At 34.1% G+C, this 18,913-nt stretch overlaps 1 long non-coding RNA gene across 1 annotated transcript in view; it reads right to left on the bottom strand.

The window, feature by feature from the left end:
- LOC112923127 (uncharacterized) overlaps positions 1-18,913 on the bottom strand; it is a 46,905-nt gene that overhangs the window by 2,742 nt on the left and 25,250 nt on the right. Inside the window, exon 2 of the long non-coding RNA XR_003235613.2 lies at positions 8,906-8,994. This is a non-coding gene — a long non-coding RNA (uncharacterized lncRNA). The remainder of the gene's footprint in view (positions 1-8,905; positions 8,995-18,913) is intronic.

Here is an 18,913-nt window from a genome sequence, read left to right as displayed (position 1 = left end):
AATCTTGAAATTAAATATTGACTAATATTATAAAAAGAAAACACATTAAAAGTTGGCTAGAAATTACTTTTCTTAAATAACTTATTAAATTCTAATTTATAGTCACATTTGCGGCTTAATATGAAATACATTTTACAGATTGTTGTCATGTTATTTTTAATGGAACCAGCAAGATATCCTCTGATAACTCTACACATAACTATATTATTAAGGTACCATATTTAAAGAAATGCTTACAAACTTAAAAAAAATGCCTAACATCTGTTTGCAAAGTAATTTTGCAGTCACTAAGAGTAAAACTATATTACTATCAGGAGACACCAAAGAAGGCCAGAGGAGTTGTATTTTCTCGGCTTGTTTGTATTGTGAAGCACAGTTAAACAAATAGTGTCTCCCTTTCATGGTTCAGAATCCCAGCCAATAATACAGCTGAGGGCTGAAACTATTTGAAAGGGTGATGTGGCTTTTGTTGGGATCTGGCTGGATGACCTCGCTTAGGGGAAAGCAAAAGCGCTGTTGCTCTACCACAAATACTTTACAAGGCAAGGAACTTTAGTGAGGGACGACAGCAGAAACTATTAGAAGATTAATGAGGATCCCCACAGCCTGTTCTTTTATGGATTGCCAGGAACTCTTTCATCAACTATATATACTGAGCAAGTGACTCTACTGCAAAAAAAAAGAAAAAAGAAAAAAATATATATATAGGAAAGGATTTCCTGTGAAGAGACTCTAAACAAGAGAGTTAAAATATTTCATCAACAATGAAAAACTCAAGAAAAAAAAAAAAAAAACAAGGGGCAAAGCTAGGAAAACTTTCACTGTGCATGTCAATTAGACGTTTTGCTCTTCAATGCCAACAAGCTTCTGGGTTTTCTCACAAACGTAAAGAAGGTAATGTAGGATGAGAGTAAAATATATCCAGGGTGCCTGGGTGGCTCAGTTGGTTGGGTGTCTGCCTTTGGCTCAGGTCCTGATCCCAGGATCCTGGGATTCAGCCCTTGGCAGGCTCTCTGCTCAGTGGGGAGTCTTCTTCCTCTCCCTCTAACCCTGTCTTCTGCTTGTGTTCTCTCTCTGTCAAATAAATAAGATTAAAAAAATAATATTCTGGGGTATCCCTAGGTAGCTCAGCGGTTGAGCACCTGCCTACGGCCCAGGGCATGATCCTGGAGACCCAGGATTGAGTCCCGCGTTGGGCTCCCTGCATGGAGCCTGCTTCTCCCTTTGCCTGTGTCTCTACCTCTCTGTCTCTTTCTGTGTCTCTCATGAATAAATAAATAAAATCTTTTAAAAAAAGATAAAATTCTTTAAAAAAAAGAAAGTAAAATATATCCTACTAACAATGTATTATTGTACATGACAAACCATTTTAAAATTGCTCAACAAATAGTATTTGGTATTTCAACAACAAAATAAAGATTTATGAATTCATTACACAAAATTAACAAATGAGTATTTTTCAATTGCAACAAGTTTGATATCAAGTTGATATACTGCCCATACAAAACTTATTTTTTTAAGTAAACAGATTGAACAGGTTTTAATCTATTAATGATTTAGAGCACCAGAATAAGCTTAAACTTCAGTATTCAAGTAAAACATCAGAATAATCCATGCGATTCTGTATTAGTTTTAAAACAATGCATCTGTGGTAAAGACTGCTCTCTTCTTTGTAGCTCCCCTCTTACCTTCCTTACTACCTTCCAAGCATCATAAGCATATATAGCTCTAGCAGAAATATGTCAGTTAACCTAAAGCACACATATGATAACTCTGCTAAGAAAGGATGTTCTCTTCCATTAACAGGGACAGTTGCAGCAAAGTTAAATTCTTTTTTAAAAACTGTTTTTGGTAACCAGATTTTATAAAATTTAACACAGGTATTATGTGGCCTCCATACCACTTTGGATCACTTTATAACATTACTAAACAAAATAGTATCCCAAACACAGATGTATATTGAACCCAGGATATCAGTCATTTAAGGAAAGAAACCAAATTAGTGTAGTGGAGTCTAGCACCATCAAAACTCATAATGTAACCCCAGCCACATACCCACAGTCAAGAATATCATAGTAAAAGGGATGTTCTGCATCATCATAAGTTGAAGACCATTAGAGATGTCAACTATGTACGATTAGAACAAAATTAAACACATATTTGAATATAATCTTCTCAAAATATATTTCAGAAATACTATTGCTTGCACTATCATATTATATATCTCTTTGCCTCTTGTTTAACCAAACCCTAAGACTCTTCCATTAGGTGAATGAACAGTGTCATTTACCAGATTAACGAAAAGTATAAACCAGAAGATCTGTCCCCTTCCTTTCTGAACCAAACCTTAAAAACACAGTCATAAATAAAATGCTTAGACTTCAAAGATGTTCTCTGTTAGGCAGCAGGGAGGCCACAAAAGTAATCACGTTTACAAAGAAGATTCGAAAGTAAGGTATATCTCTGAAAAACAACACTAAAGGTAAATTTATTTACAGAATTAGAGTTACTTTAAGGATACTTTCTAATACTGGTTTGGCAGTGATAAAACATTTCAATGATATGAAAAGCTATTAAAAAAAGAATGAACCCAAGAATGTACCACCAAGATTCGTTATCAGTTTGCCATATTTGCTTCAGATATTCTTCCTTCCTTCATTTTATTCTTTTTTAATTAAACATTATAGTTTAATCTTAAAGCTACTTACTACATTTGCTAATCTCATTCCCTATCTCCCTCCCACTGGTAGCCTCGATCCAGAACCTGCTTTCTATTGTCCTTTCCATGTTTTAATTCTTTTATATCACATGTTATGTATCAACATACAAGATGCAGCATTGTTCTATATTGTTCCATGTGTTTATACACTTTATATAAATGACATTATACTTTTTGTATCATTCTGCAACTTGAACATTTTTATCAAATATTGTATTTTTGAAATAGCCACTTTGGTACATATCTATTGAAGCTATTTGTTTTAGCTCTAAATAACTTTTATTATAGGTATATAATATCATTTATTTCCTAATTTCTCCCATTGATTAGTGTTTTGGTTGCTTCCACTTCTTTCCAATTTCTACCCTATGAATAATGATGAATTTTGTGTTGTTTTCTGATATAACTTATGACATTAGTTCAAATTTCAGGCTTCTTTCTTTTACTATAACTTTCTCCCTCTCCTCTCCGCCTCTTCCTTTCTCTTTCTTCTCCTCCTTCTTCCTCTTCTTTCCTTCTCTCTTTTAGCTTTAATTGATTTATAGTCTGATGGTAGATAAAATCTATATTCAGAATAGTAGAATTTAGTCCTTCCATAAAAAGATAGCCATTTTTTTTTAATTTTTTTTTTTATGATAGTCACAGAGAGAGAGAGAGAGAGGCAGACACACAGGCGGAGGGAGAAGCAGGCTCCATGCACCGGGAGCCCGATGTGGGATTCGATCCCGGGTCTCCAGGATCGCGCCCTGGGCCAAAGGCAGGCGCCAAACCGCTGCGCCACCCAGGGATCCCAAGATAGCCATTTTGATGAAGGATTTGGAACCTATATCGTATAAGGAAGAGGTAAAGGTCTCAAAGATTTACCTTTAAGAGGTGACTCTAAGGAGACATAGAAACACTCCTGTCTATATAGTATTTTACTGTTTCTATGCTTTGTTTCATTGACAGTTGGGAATATCATAGGTTAAGTGTTGTTACCCCTCTCCTAGAAATGAGGAAACTGATGCTCCCTGGCTATATCACTTGATCAAGGTCACAGAACCAATAAATAATGAAGTCAGGTTTAGAACTTAAATCCTTCCAAAATTGAACTGTTGCTTGGTCACTGTATGGTATAATTTTCTGAGACTACCATGACAATTACCACCAACTGGGGGTAGTGGTGGTGCTTAAACAACAGAAATTTATTCACTTACAGCTCGGAAGGCCAAAAGTCCAAAATCAAGCTGTCACACTCCCTTAGAAGGCTCTAAGGGAGAATCAATTATTCCTTTCCTCTTCCAACTTCTGGTGGTTCCCCACATTCTTTGTCACTGCATCTTATCTCTGCCTCTGTCTTCACATAAAAATAGCATCTCTAACACATCACATGATGATCCTTCTTTTCAGTGGTTGGAATCATTACTTCTAGTCTCAGCAAATTTAATGATTATAACACAATATTGTTGCTTATATTCATTTTATGGTGAACTATATTTCTAGGACTTATTTACTACTGATTGCAAATTTTCCTCTTAAACAATATCCACCCTATCCCCTCAACCCCATCTCCTGGAGCACCATTTTACTTTCTGTTATTACTAGTTGGCTTTCTTATATTCTGCATATAAGTGATATCAGAGAGCACTCCTTTGTCTGACTTATTTTCGTTAGCATATGTTCAAGACCCACCCATGTTGTTGCAAATGGCAAGATGTCCTTCTATCTCAGGGCTGAATAATACCACAGAACAAATTCTTAAACAGGTGGAGGGAAAAAATGCCTTTTAAGAGCCCTTTCAACAATATATCTATACTTCAAACTTAAACTTAACTGTTCATAAAGTAGCTCTATTTTTCACTATAGAAGCCATGCTAGTTACTATGGTATACAATTAGAGTTCAAACAAAACTGGAGTACCTGCAAGAATGTTCTTTCAGTTGATTTGTGGAAATGGTATCAAGAGTAGCTTTATCATGGTGTAGTGGATCCATTATGCAAAAATACAACTGGTTTTAATATTTTCAATTTTTGATAAATAGGTGATAGGAATGTAAGTTACAATAATACTAATACCTGGAAGGCAGTGGGTTTTACTGGAAAGAGCATGAAGTTTGAAATCTAATATACCTGAATTTGAATCTTGTGCTTTATCACTATGTGAGTTATCTAAGAGATAGCCTTCTCTCAATTAAGATTTTGAGAAATAATGAATACTTGACAGTATTGTGAACATTTTTCTGAATTATGATACCTAAGATCTTAGTATATAATAGTGGTCAAAAATGCTAAATCTGTTTCTAGTTTTGACTGGCTAAACTTAATGGTGTCTTCCATTAAAATGAATAATCCAGGGATGCCTGGGTGGCTCAGCGGTTTGGCGCCTGCTTTCGGCCCAGGGCGTGATCCTGGAGACCCGGGATTGAGTCCCACATCTGGCTCCCTGCATGGAGCCTGCTTCTCCCTCTGCCTGTGTCTCTGCCTCTCCCTCTCTGCCTTTATCTCTGTGTCTCTCATGAATGAGTGAATGAATAAATGAATGAATGAATGAATGAATTTAGAAAAAAGGATGAATAGTCCATATTCTAGAATAATATACCTAAATGGTTACTCATCTCTTTATTTGTGTACCCAATTAGCATCTCAATTAACAAGTATAAAACAAAAGTTTTGGGATGCCTGTATGGCTCAGCGGTTAAGCATCTGCCTTAGGCTCAGGGTGTGATCCTAGAGTCCCAGATTGAATCCCACATTAGGCTCCCTTCATGGAGCCTACTTCTTCCTCTGCTAATGTCTCTGCCTCTCTCTCTCTCTCTCTCTGTCTCTCATGAATAAATAGATAAAAATCTGAAAAAAAAAATAAAAGTCTTGACTCCACCTTAGCCCCAAATACTGTACCCCAAAACTGATTCTCTTTTTAGATTTCCTCACTCATGGTCAATGATACCTAGATGATCACACTACAAATATAAAAGATAAAATTTATTAATCTCTTTCATCACCTACCACAAACAATCTACCAGGGAGATCTAATCACTATACTTCTTACATATATCCCAAATCTGACCATTTCCATTGAACATTGACCACCTTGATTGTTACCTTCTTCTCTCACCTGGAATATTGTAACAGCCCCCCAATCTGTTTCTCAGTTTCCATCATTGGCTTTCACATAGCTCATTTTCCACATGCTAACCAGGGCAAACTTTCAAAAATGTTAATCAAATCACTCATCTGATGACATCTTCCAATGGATTCTCATTGTAATTAGATTAAAATGTCCTTGCCCTTATACTCCAAAGCTGTGGTCCATTCTAATAATTCAAGTCTCAGCTCAAATGTTACCTCCTGAAAGAGATCTTCCTTGGACATCTTATTTAAAGCAGTTCTCTCTTCTTTATCTTCCTCAACCACTCCTGATCCCATATTTTAGTTTTATTATTACAGCACTTATTACCATATAAAAATGTCTTGTTTAACTATTTGGGGATATGTTTATACCTGTTCTCTCTATTGGAAGGTATAATCTTTATAAGAGAAAGCACCTCTTTTGACTTCCTACAGTACCTCGTGTCAACTATCAGATAAGCACTCAATAAATGCCATATTTCAAAAAAAGTAGATGACAGCAATAAAATAGCAAAAATGTGTGAAGATTGTGGGAAAATGTTCAAATGATCACAAATATATTTAAGTGTCTGACTGAAATAGAGAAAATAAAGTGTGGTAATTATTTTAAAATTCTAAAACAGTGGAAGAAATGTTAGTGTTTTGAAATATTGATTTAATATCCTTATCTTCCTTCTTAAAATACTCTTTGCTGCGCATTGAAAAATAGTACAGAACCTAATTACTACTAATAAAGATATAATATTAAGCAATAATAATGCAATTATTATGATTTGGTTTATAAAAGAAGAAATATAAGGAAAATAACATCCCCTAATAAAACTTTAACTCACATAAACATTTAAAGATCCAAACAACCATGCAGTAGGCTGATTCATGTGAATAGTATACAATAATTCCTGCATTAATAAATTAATAATAGTCATTGCTTTTAATGAAGGTCAATCAATTTCCTTCTTCATGTTAATATAATAATTTTGAAGTTTTATAACTGAAGAAAAAACTATATGGAGGCTTGAAAACTATTTCAAGTAAGTCACGAATAGCAAAGGTACACTCTACTCTTGGAAATTTTATTAGTGTGAAATGAACATGATTATGATTTGATTTGTGCAGTCTTGTATCTGTGATTACTCTAAGTGTTGCCTATTAATTCTTAGAATTATATTAAATATACTGAAGGAAGATTGGTTAATATCCCTTGAGATTTGCATGAGAAATACATGTCTTTTTCATTTGGCTAGTCAGGTGGGAAAATACGAACACAAAGTCAATACTAATTTACATAACATACTGTTACTGTTTCCAAAGGCTCAAGAATATGCATTTTTCTAGATAGTAATAATGCCTTCCACTTTATACTTTGCAAATTATATTGCTACATTAATTCATTTGAATCTTATAGCAGTCATGTGAGGTAAGCATAAAAGTGTATTTCATTTTTACAAATAAGAAAAAAATGAGGATTAGAAATTTAAGTAATTTTTCAAACCGCATGGCTAGAAAATGGACAACTAACCAACAATAGCCCAAGGTTGAAATTTCTGTCCAGCATGCTTTGTATCATACCATCATCCACCTCTGTTAATTTCCTGACAGGTAGGACATGAAATAATTAAAGAATGGTGCCTTGAGCTATTGCTACCTAAGGAAGTGTCATGACATCAATGTTTCCCTGCAACAGCAGATCCAGTTCTGATTCCAAGCAGGATGTGAGCTTTAAAACAAGGAACTAAAAACCCCTCTTGCATCAGCAAAGTAAAGAAGAGAATACTAATTCTACAAAGAGAAAACAGCTGCCAGTAGGCACAGAGCTCTCAGAATAGAAGGGCAGAGAGCAGCTGGAAACTACTCCCGGACAGCAGTTTCCAGAACATATTGAAGTGAAACACAGCTTTCTGTAGAAATCAATTGATAAAGATCTAGTACTTAAAGAGTACGCATTCAGGAAGGAAAATAGGAAAAGACTGAGAATCTTGTATTAAGGACCCTGGAGCTAGGTCAGATAGATTTGGGCAAGACAAACTTGAGACAGAGAGATCAGAACCCAGATTGGATACATCATATTGTTAAATGAATGTTACAAGTTTTATGTGAGAGTAATTTGGAAGTATCAGGACTTACACCCTTTCCATTATAAATCTTATCTGAATATACTGTAAATTTTATAAAGTCCTCCTTTGGTTTATGGACTCAGTTACTCTGGACAAACAAAAGTTGCTACCTTCATTAAGTTTCAGTATGAAGAAACTTCTCTGAATATCTGTTTATATGAAGATACCTAAACCACACAGATATTATTAGAGTTGAAATTCAGGAGCCCAGATTTGATTTAATGAGGCTGTTAACCAAGTTTATACCTTTCTGAATGAAATTTATTTCTGTCTTAGGCTGACTGTGTCCCTCCAAGCTCCCAAAACTTCTTCCTCCACAATACCCCCTGGATCCAAGTGTGGTAACAATTTGTCTCCTGATATGCTGCTCTACATTATTGCAATATCCTTTGTGGTTACCATACACCTATACCTCCATAATTAGTATCTCTATAAATACATTATTCTAGAATGAACCTAGTGCAGGTGTGCTGTTTCTTGCTGGTACTATAACAGACACAGACCCACATGGTACAAGACCATTACCTAGTTCTCATCACAAAGATGACAGATACTAATTTTAATATTTCCTATTGACATCAATGAAACTTGGGCTTGTAGAGTTTAAATAAGTTACCTAATGTCACACAGAAAGTAAGGTAGCACCAAAATTTTGATATGGAATAATCTGAGCGAAAATCCCTGATATTTCTACAATACCACGTTGACTCTTGAGGGTTTTGTTGTTGTTGTTGTTGTTGTTGTTGGTTATATATATTTCCACATATATATGCCTTATCTCTAGAAACATTGTTATAAAGTGACAGAAAGTGTTAATTAAAAAGATAGTAGAGATACTCTATCTTATCCTTTTATAAATAAATGAGGTAACAAAACGGGGGAAAATGAACCAATTTGCTCAAATTTACAAAGGTGTTGATTGCCAATTAAGAATCCCATTGATGCAAAAAGGAAAGCGACTTACCAAATCTGAAATACTCAATGGTTGAGACGTTTCTTATCATCCTCAAATACATGTTATACAAATCGAGGGGCAGAGTAGGTCTCAAAAGTCTAAGAGAGGAAATTGATAAATTTTTGTTAACTGAATACATGCATCAATTGATTTCTCTGACCATTAGTGGTTCGGATTACAAATAAGAAATCAATTTCTAAAGGTAATGGTAATCTGAGGGAATATATTTGATGTTTTGCAATGCTATACTTCTTATTCTTATCCTCACACAATTAGAAGATCACTATCTGATCAAATGAGGAATAATTCTGATATTTGAGGCAATTTGAGTAAACTTTACTACTGGCTTTAAAATATAAAATAAAAGCAGAGATAACTTCATACTAAATATAAAACACTAATAAAATCAGGGGGGAAAACAAGAATCTCCAGTAAAACTGCCATAATTTTTAATGCCTTTGGAAGTTCTATCCACTACAACTAATCAAAAATAGAAATTAAAAGTCAGTCAGAAAAAGACAAGTCCCATATAATATCACTCACATATGGAATTTAAGAAACAAAACAAATGAACAAAGGGGAAGAAAGAGAGACAAACCAAGAAACAGACTGAACTATAGAGAACAAACTCATGGTTACTATTGGAGTGGTTACTGATGGGTTGGTGGGGGGAGGAAGGATGAAACAGGTGATGGGGATTAGGGAGGGCACTTGTGATGAGTACTGGCTGATGTATGGAATTGTTGAATCACCATATCATACACTTGAGATTAATATAATGCAATATGTTAACTAATCAGAATTAAAAACATCCTTTTTATGGATAATATGTTTATTTAGCTAGGAAACCCAAAAGAATAAAGAAGGATACTATAGAACTACAAGAAAATGTAATAAGGTAGCTTAAAACAAATACAAAATGACATAACTTCCTGTGTATCAGTATTAAACAATGAAAAGTATAATTAAAAAAACATATATACTAGTATTAAATTTCAGGTACTCAGTAAGAAACGAACAAGAAATATATGAGATTTGTATAAAATAAACTACAAACTTTCTGAAAGCCAGAAAATAATATTTGAATGAATTGAAAGTCATGAGTTATCTGTGGACATGATTACAAAATATATAAATACCTAATTGTTTCCAAACTACTTTAAACATGTAATAATATTTTTAATTAAAACTCCAAAGAGGTCTTACCATAATTAAAAAATATATATACATTCATGAACAGACAAGCAGGAATCAATTTTTTTTGGAAATTTACATAAAGCAATTGGTTTACATGATGAAAGGAATATATGATTAAAAAATGTGGAACATAATCATTGTCTTGAATAAATGGTCAGGTAATAGAAAGATATCAATTCTTTATATGACATACCAAAATATATTTCGATTAATTAAAAACTTAAATATAAAATACCAAGACACATAAAACAAGCAAAAAAACATACAATTAAAACTTATATGTTTAAAGTCATTGGAAAAAAACAGGGAGGATACAATTAATATATTGGCAACGTGAAAATACAAAACTGAAAGTTGAAGGTATCATAAACATTATTAATAGAAACTAAAGTTTGAGACAGTATTGAGACAACAGATAAAGAATATGAGACAATTCACTGAAAAGGAATTTCACTTAAATGTATAAAATGTATAACTGTATAAAAATGTTGACTATCAAGTGTAATGAAATGCATCTTAATTAAGATAAAAATCAATTTTTCAAGAAATAGCTTTGCAAAGATATTTTTAAGGTTAATAATTTTACAAGTGGGTGAAGAGAAAAAGTTTCATCCATTAATGGAAGTTTGACCATAGTACAATGTTTATGAGAAGTAGTATGAAAATATGTATTGCTATGTCCTGTAATTTCACTCTTCGTAATTGAAAGCATAACAAGGACATAATCTGAAACACCATATTTATGCACTAAATTCTTCTACACTGCATTAGGGTAAAAACAGGAATAAATTGAATATGTAATATGATTTTAACTATGTTCAACCAGATAGGAAAATAGTAGGAAGTTCTGTAAATTGTAGTTCATGTTAATTGATTCTTATATGAATCAAAATATCTGTAATATGCATTGTCCTAATGACAAATGGTGCTGCGCATCATTTCATGTGCTTATTTGCCATCAGTGTATCTTCTTTAGTGAAATGTCTATTCAAAACTTTTCCATATTTTCAAAAATCTTTTCTACATTTTTATTAGTTTCTTTATTAGTGAAATTTGAATGTTTTATATATAAAATAATATTATTTTATTTTATAATATTTTTATTATATCATAATATATTATTTTATTTTATAATATTATTTTATTTTATTATATATATGTATATATATATATATATGCTACATGGTGAGGTCTTATTCTACACCTATTAGGATAACTGACTATACCAAGTATGAAAATGTTGTAAAGGAACTGGAACTCTCATTCACTGTTGCTGGTAAAATGGTACAACCACTTGGGAAAACAGTTTGGCAGTTTCTTAAAGTATTTACTATATGATCCAGGTATACCATTGCTAGTATTTACCCAAAATAAACAAAAGAATACGTCTGAACAAAGACTTGAATACAAATTTCCATAGTTACTTTATTTGTAATAGCCTAAAATTGGAAAAAAATCTTCAATAGATCAACAGATAAATGAATAGTAGTACTTTCATATAACAGAATACTATTCTGTCAATGGAAGGAATGAACTTACTGATACATGAAATGATATGGGTAAATTCAAAATAATATGTTAAGTGAAAAAAGCCAGATAAAATGTATGAATATTCTATTACTTCATGTATATAGTATTATAGAAAATGTTAGATAATCTATAAAGAAAGCAGATGAGTGGCACCAAGAGTCTGAGAGGGGCAGAGTGACCGGAGCATGGGAAGGGCAGAAAACAGGAATTCTAACAGAAAACAGGAATTCTAAAGGGTTATGAGATTAGTTTAGGGAATGAAAGATGCATTATCTTGTCCTATTGATGGATTCACAGGCGTAGACATTCATCAAAGCTTATCAAAATATACATTAGATACACAGTATATATATAATATATATATAATTTAGTATAGGCCATTTACATCATAATAGAACTTAAAAATTCACAATGACCATGTATTACCTTTTATGTTTATTTTCAATATTCTGCGATTATATAATTTTGTGGCCAGATTCTGACTTTGTACCAGTAACAGAGTGGGTGAAGAATTTCCCTCAAGGGAAAGGCTTATGGAAGGAAGTCACATAGGACTTTCAGGGAGGGGATGTTACACAGAAGTCTCTCCATAGAATCTACACATAGGAGGGAAGACAAAGAAGCAATAGGAAGGGAAAACCAGAGGAATAAGAAAGGTGAACATGGGTTAGTGAGATGAAATGAGTTTTGAAAAGTCCAGGAGCATATGTATGCCAAGGTCAGTAATTAAAGATACAAGAGATCTGCTCAGGCTAGTCACCCAACAGGGACAGTCTAGACTGTCTAGTTAGATTTGGAGAGCCTAACATATTTCATTGGACTAGAGTAAGACAAGTGACACTTCTATTTAAGGTAGGCAATGAATTTGCTGATTAAACAAAGAAAAGATCTCTCAGTGATCCCCCTTCAAGGAAAAGAAATCCCTATGTTTGAATAGGAAGAGCATTATGCACATTGTGGAAAGAAAAAAAAAAAAAAAACCTCTGTTGATGAAGTTGAATTGTAACTGGAAAAGAAGGTATGTGAACACTTTCTTTTCCTTCTGTGTATATAAAATAATTGCTTTTTGAAAAAGTAAAATCTCAATTTAGTGATAATGCTTAGGGATTAAGATGTTCTTGTTAATTGAATTTTTTATTTATACAATCATCGATGACAATCATAGAATTTCACAGCTGGAAAGTACCTTGGGGATCATTTAGTCCAACCTCATTTTATAGATTAGGCAACAGAGGACCAAGAGGTTAAGTAAATGGCCCAAGGTGGCAGTCAATTAGTGACAGAACTGGGATTATAAGAGAAATTTAACTAGAACATGCTTTTTGTTTCAATCTTGTGATTGAAAATTTTCTACTCCAGAATGTGTTCACCTACTTAAATGTTTTAAAATGAAAATACAGGACCTCTGAACCCACAAAGAGGTTGTGCCCACAATTTCTTCTTTTATTAATTTATTTAAATAATATTTATTGAATGCCTACGGGCACTGATTAAGTTCTGAGAATTAAAAAATGTACAAAGAGCTCATAGTCTAAGGAACTGAAGTAAAATAAATGTGATAAATGCTATGAGATGAAAGCTCAGGTCTCTGAAACCACAACAGAGGGGTGTCTGCTGGGTGGAAAAGAGTGGTGACAAATATTGCATTAATACACACAACATATTAATTAGAGATACACGCACATATATAAAACCATAAAGAAGAACAAAGATATGATTATCACAAAATTTAGGATAGCAATTACCTCTAGGATGGAATGAAAGGAGGCAATTATCACGGGCCTATTCAATTGTATTAGTAATGATCTAGTTCTTAACTGGATAGGCACATGTGTGCTCACTGTCCCATTTTTTAAATAATTATATACACCTGTTTGTGAATTAAAAAAAATATTTTAAGCAATTGTGAAGAGAATGAGATGAGTGACAATTACAGTCTCCTCCATGGTAAAAGGAAGAGAATAGATCTGAAAACGTTCAAGAAGTACCAGGGGAAGAGAGAGGAAATGTTTTAGGTGTTCTGATGACCATGATGAAATAGATTGAAAATTAAGAGGAGAGGACTATAGTAAGAGAGAGAATTATAGAAACTAGAGAATGTTAAAGAAGCTGTGTTAGGGGCACCTGGGTGATTCAGTGGTTGAGCTTCTGCCTTTGGCTCAAGTAGTGATCCTGGGATCAAGTCCCCTATCCGGCTCCCCCGCAGGGAACCTGCTTCTCCCTCTGCCTGTGTCTCTGCCTCTCTTCCTGTGTCTTTCATGAATAAATAAATAAAATCTTTAAAGGAAAAAAAAAAGAAGCTGTGTTAAAGAATGGTGGCAGGCACATCTTTCTGTTAGACACAAGGAAAATGGAAAAGAGTTGACAGAAATATTAGAAGCAAATAAAGCCATTGTAGGGAGCACCCCTAGAGTGTCTATAGTTCTCTTCACAAAGAGGCTTGTTCTTTATTTTCTCGGAGAGTAAGGGCAAAAGATAGTAAGGGAGGAGAGGGGGAGTGGATGTGATGGGGATGGCAGAAATGTTCTTAGAAGCTGGAAAGAAACGAGTGAGTGTAAAACAGCTTCTCAGGGATATAAAAATTAGCACCAAAGTTTCTTTGAGGGGTAACAATGAACCTGTAGTGGATTACATTGACAGTCTTAGGATTTTTTTTTCTTTTTTTAAGCAATGATAAACAACCTGGCTGCAGATGTAGAGAGCTCAGAAAGCTTAGAATACCATAAAATGTGCTGTGGAATTACTGAGGGAGTGAGGAAGCATAGGGTGTTGGGACATGTCACACATTGGGCTGGGGTATGAGATTTGGAGCTCCAATCAGCTAAACAAAAGAGTGGAAAGGATGAAGCCATTTGGACCTTAATCTAAATCCACTGGACAGAACAGGTGTGGAGATTATGTTTAGGAATCAATAGTTAGATTTATTATGAGACAAACTACAAAGTGCAGTTGAAAAGGGAAGGGGTGTAGGAGGTAGTATGAGCCATGAACAATGTACAAAGAATGCAATAAACTCAATTTGGATTCAGACAAAAGTCAAAAAGGGGTTTACAAGAGCAGGTGTTAGATCCCAGCAGGAAGGCAGAGCATGGCTATAATCTGGTTGATGGCCCAGGAAATTTTGTAAGAAACAAAAAAGGTCACTATTCAGAAACAGGTCTGTAGGTGGAAACTAAGGGCCCAATTAATAGGTAGGTGTTTAGAAGCAACATTTTTGTACATCTAGAAGGGAAGAGAAAAAGAGACTGGCTTATTTATTAGTCCTTTTCTGGGAACGGGATCCCCTAGGGATAAGAGTGAGAATGACTCTAAGGGCTACATTCCAGAGCCTCAGGCTAGAAGAGTCACTTACTCACTAAAAATCTTCAGGTTGATGTCTTAGGCTGTTCACCAGTTCAATAGTTCATTCCTAAGTCAGATGGTTTAGGAACTGGGAATACGAAGTTGTGCTGTAGAGAAGTGGACTCGGTTCTATTGGTGGAGTCAAGAGACTCCACTGGGACAGTAGAGTCAAGAGAATGGACATAGACTCTGTCAAAGAGAGCATGGTAAAACAATGATTTAGGTTAAAAAATTAACATAAGGTCTAGGAGATTGGCAGAATTTGTGTCCAGCAGTCAATGAGATTCTCTAGTTGTGACTAAATCAATATGTTGGTTGTCTTCAGGTTTTCTATTTGTTCATATCTCTACCTAGACTGTATCAAATGATTTATAGTCACTTGTGTTTCTTCTTATAGATGGACTTCAAGATCACATTCATCAGAATGTCAGATCATGGGTTAGTGTTTTTTTCATACTGGTGTTATTCTTAGGAAGTTTGAAGTATGACCCAAAACATGAGCACCAGTGCTGTCAAAACTTCTATAGTATATGAACATGCCACAAAAAACATCAAAAACAAAAACAAAACAAAAAACACAAACCTGACTTTATGACCAGTTCAATCAATTTCACCTATAGGCCGTACTTTGAAAAATGACAAATCAGAGTCACCAATCTTGATTATGCAACCTGGTCTCTCATTTGGGAAGGTTCAAAAAAACGGGGCAGGGGAGGAGTACAGGTTTTTTTTAAAAAAAAGCTATGACATGAAAAATAAAAGGAATAAGGCTACAGAAACATAGAAACAAATATGCATATAAAATAGAGCAGTTAAAGGTATAATCTTCGCTTCAGAAAATTTCCCTTGTTAAAATGTATTTTAAAATTATCTTTTTAAATATTAAGGATTGACTCTTAAACAGCTATGTGTGGAAACCATGTTGTACAAGCTAGGTTCTTCACTAGACAAAACATTATAGAAGAAGCAAGTCTATTTGAGCATCATCTGGAGGAAGGGTATTCATTAAAATACCAGGAGGATCTTAAAATGATTTCACAACAGGAACCCTGAGTACAGTGTTTTAGCAATGTTTAGTATATTTTTGTATTTTAATACTTTGGAATAAAAACCACAATTTGGTTAGAAACTAAAACAGTACACTAAGAATCTATGACAAGAATGCTAAAAAATTATTTCATGGTCTTAAAAATAATTTATTAATACCAATAACGTGTCACTATTGGTGATATCTTTAATTTTCACCTTTTAAAATATATTAAAATGAAGAAAAAAATAAAAATAAAAAATAAAAATATATTAAAATGTTTGAAAATTATTTAAATTATTAATCTTCCTTACTGTTGATTTTAATTATTTTCCACAGAAAGTATAAAACTAGCTTTTGTATGTTCTAAACACAAAACTTTCATGAAAGCTTTTCTTTCCTTTTTCTTTTTTTAAGATTTTATTTACTTACTTGAGGGAGAGAGAAATAGGGAGAGAGCACAAGCAGAGAGGAGAAGGTGAAGCAGTTTCTCTAGGAGGAGGGAGCCCAATATAGGGCTTGATCCTAGGACTCTGAGATCATGACTTGAGCCAAAGGCAGATGCTTACCCAACTGAGCCACCCAGGTGCCTCCATGAAAGATTTTCTTAACCCGAGTTACCCTGAAAAAATACTCTATTTTAATTTGATTTATGCTCTTTATTTTTTAAGATTTTGTATATTTATTCATGAGAGACACAGAGAAAGACACAGAGACATAGGCAGAGGGAGAAGCAGTTTCCTTGCAGGGAGCCCAATGCGGGACTTGATCCCAGGACTCCAGGATCATGCCCTGAGCTAAAGACAGATGTTCAACCATTGAGCCACCCAGGTGCCTCTGATTTCTGCTCTTTAATAAATAATTCTGCTTAATAGAAAATTTTCTTAAAATGCACATGCTTTTCAACTTCGATTTATATAATTTTGAATTATCGGTCTCTAATAAAGATACATTTTACTAAAACATGCCATTGTTCATTTTTAAGTTAGTCTTGCACACACAAGCATCTGCCTACAGGTGAATAAGATCTATGGTTATATAAAGTTGTAAAATTACACATGCGCACACGCACACAGACGCACACAGAAAAAGCCATCTTTATTCACTTTGAATTTTGTCTAAGGAATAAGCAATCATGGAAATAGGAGAGAATTATATCAGTCAGGTTCCCAATAAAAAACAGATGTCACACTCAAATGAGGATAACTCAACAAACCACCCAAATATGGGGCTATTTGCAGAGATAGGGGTGCAGAGCAACCACAAAGTACAATGCAGCAATGAGAGCTTAGCAGTAACTGTGTAGTTGCGGCACCTTGACCCAAAGGACAAGAGAGGGGGCAGGTACTGGACCACTGCATAAAGAGGACCAAGAGAATAAAAAACTGAGTTTATTCTCTTCCCTCTTTCAGATATTCCACAGGGCGCTAGACCGCTAGACCCAACTAGAAGCTTCCGGGCACAAGAGGCCAATGGCTATAGGCCAAGTTGTTCAGATTCTTCAGAGAACAAGGTAGAGAAAGAAGAGGGTAGAGAATCTAGAGGAGCAAACCAGCAATGTTGAAGCCAAAAATACATAGCCAGAGCAGAAGTTTTTCTCCTAAACTGACATCTAAGGTATTTAAATCTTCTTCAAAACTATTATCTAAAGTGTTTAAATTATAATAATTATTGAACAGTGTTAGTAATTACAGCCAAGAATTATTTGAATTACTTTTGATTTCGATTACTATTATTGATAGAGTTCAACATCTGGCCTAACACAAATCTTTTTTTTTTTTCCACAAATCTCATTACTAAATATGTTAGAGGAAATACTTTCTGGGATTTATTCACACACACACATACACACACACACACTTAATATATTCAACAGCTACGTTCATTATCCATTCTTTCAATCATTATCATGCACTCTGCTAGGCACTAGGGATTAAAAAGGAGATCTCTGCTTTCCAGAAATTCACACTGTAGTGAAAGAGAGAAATTTAGCAGGCAATTAGAAGACAATGTAAGTGAAAGTGGTTAAAGACCTCAGAACAGAGAAGCCTTCTTAAAAAGCTAACTTTTGACCTGAGACTTCAAAAAAGAATGATCTAGACAGAGAATAGAGCTTCTGCAAAAGCGTGAAGTGAGAGGGTCTGGTATGTTTGGGAAACCACAAAAATTCAGAGTGATGTGGACAAAGAGTGAATGGGAGTAAAGGACACAAATGAGATGAATTAGAAATGATGAATTAGAACCAAATTATTAAAGGCTCATATGACATGAAAATAGCTTAAATTTTGTCCTTAAGATATGCTTTTCAAACTTTTTGTCATAATAATACAGAGAGAAGATAGTGAACTTACACACTACAGGTCTGTTGGCAACATCTGTAGTAGTATTCTACTACAAGCAAAAAAATATATAAATCTTATACTTTATCTTGAAAATTAACGAGAATTTTTCATTCTACTCTTTTGTTTGTCATAACATTAAAGGGATATTTTGACCCACTTACAAATGAGTAAAATGGGTACTACAGTAAGCACAACCACAATCAGTTTGGGGTTTCTAAAATTCCCATGCATTATCTGAGAAAGCAGATTTGAAAAATTTAAAAAGCAGATTTGAAAAATCTCATGAGGGAGTAAAAAGGCAATGGAAAAATATATATGAAATACTTGGATGTTAGGGTGGATTTTTAAATGATGTTGAAAATGTACAGAGCCATAAAACAGTGATAACAGAGAAAAGGGAACTGACTCAAGAAATGCAGGATCTCTTGACTGGAAACATTGAGAGATAAAGCATAAGTCAAGGTTCCTACCTTGGGCAGTTGGTCTCAATGATGATGATATTTTTGAAAATCACAAATAAAGAGAGGGACATTTGCAAATAAACATAGTTGACCACAGTTTGGGAACATTCTGAGTGAG

This window comes from Vulpes vulpes, chromosome 1 (genome assembly GCF_048418805.1).
Source record: "Vulpes vulpes isolate BD-2025 chromosome 1, VulVul3, whole genome shotgun sequence".
In the NCBI taxonomy this organism is placed as follows: Eukaryota; Metazoa; Chordata; class Mammalia; order Carnivora; family Canidae; genus Vulpes; species Vulpes vulpes.
Note: the sequence above shows the minus strand (reverse complement) of the source record. Positions and strands in the feature narration are given on the sequence as shown.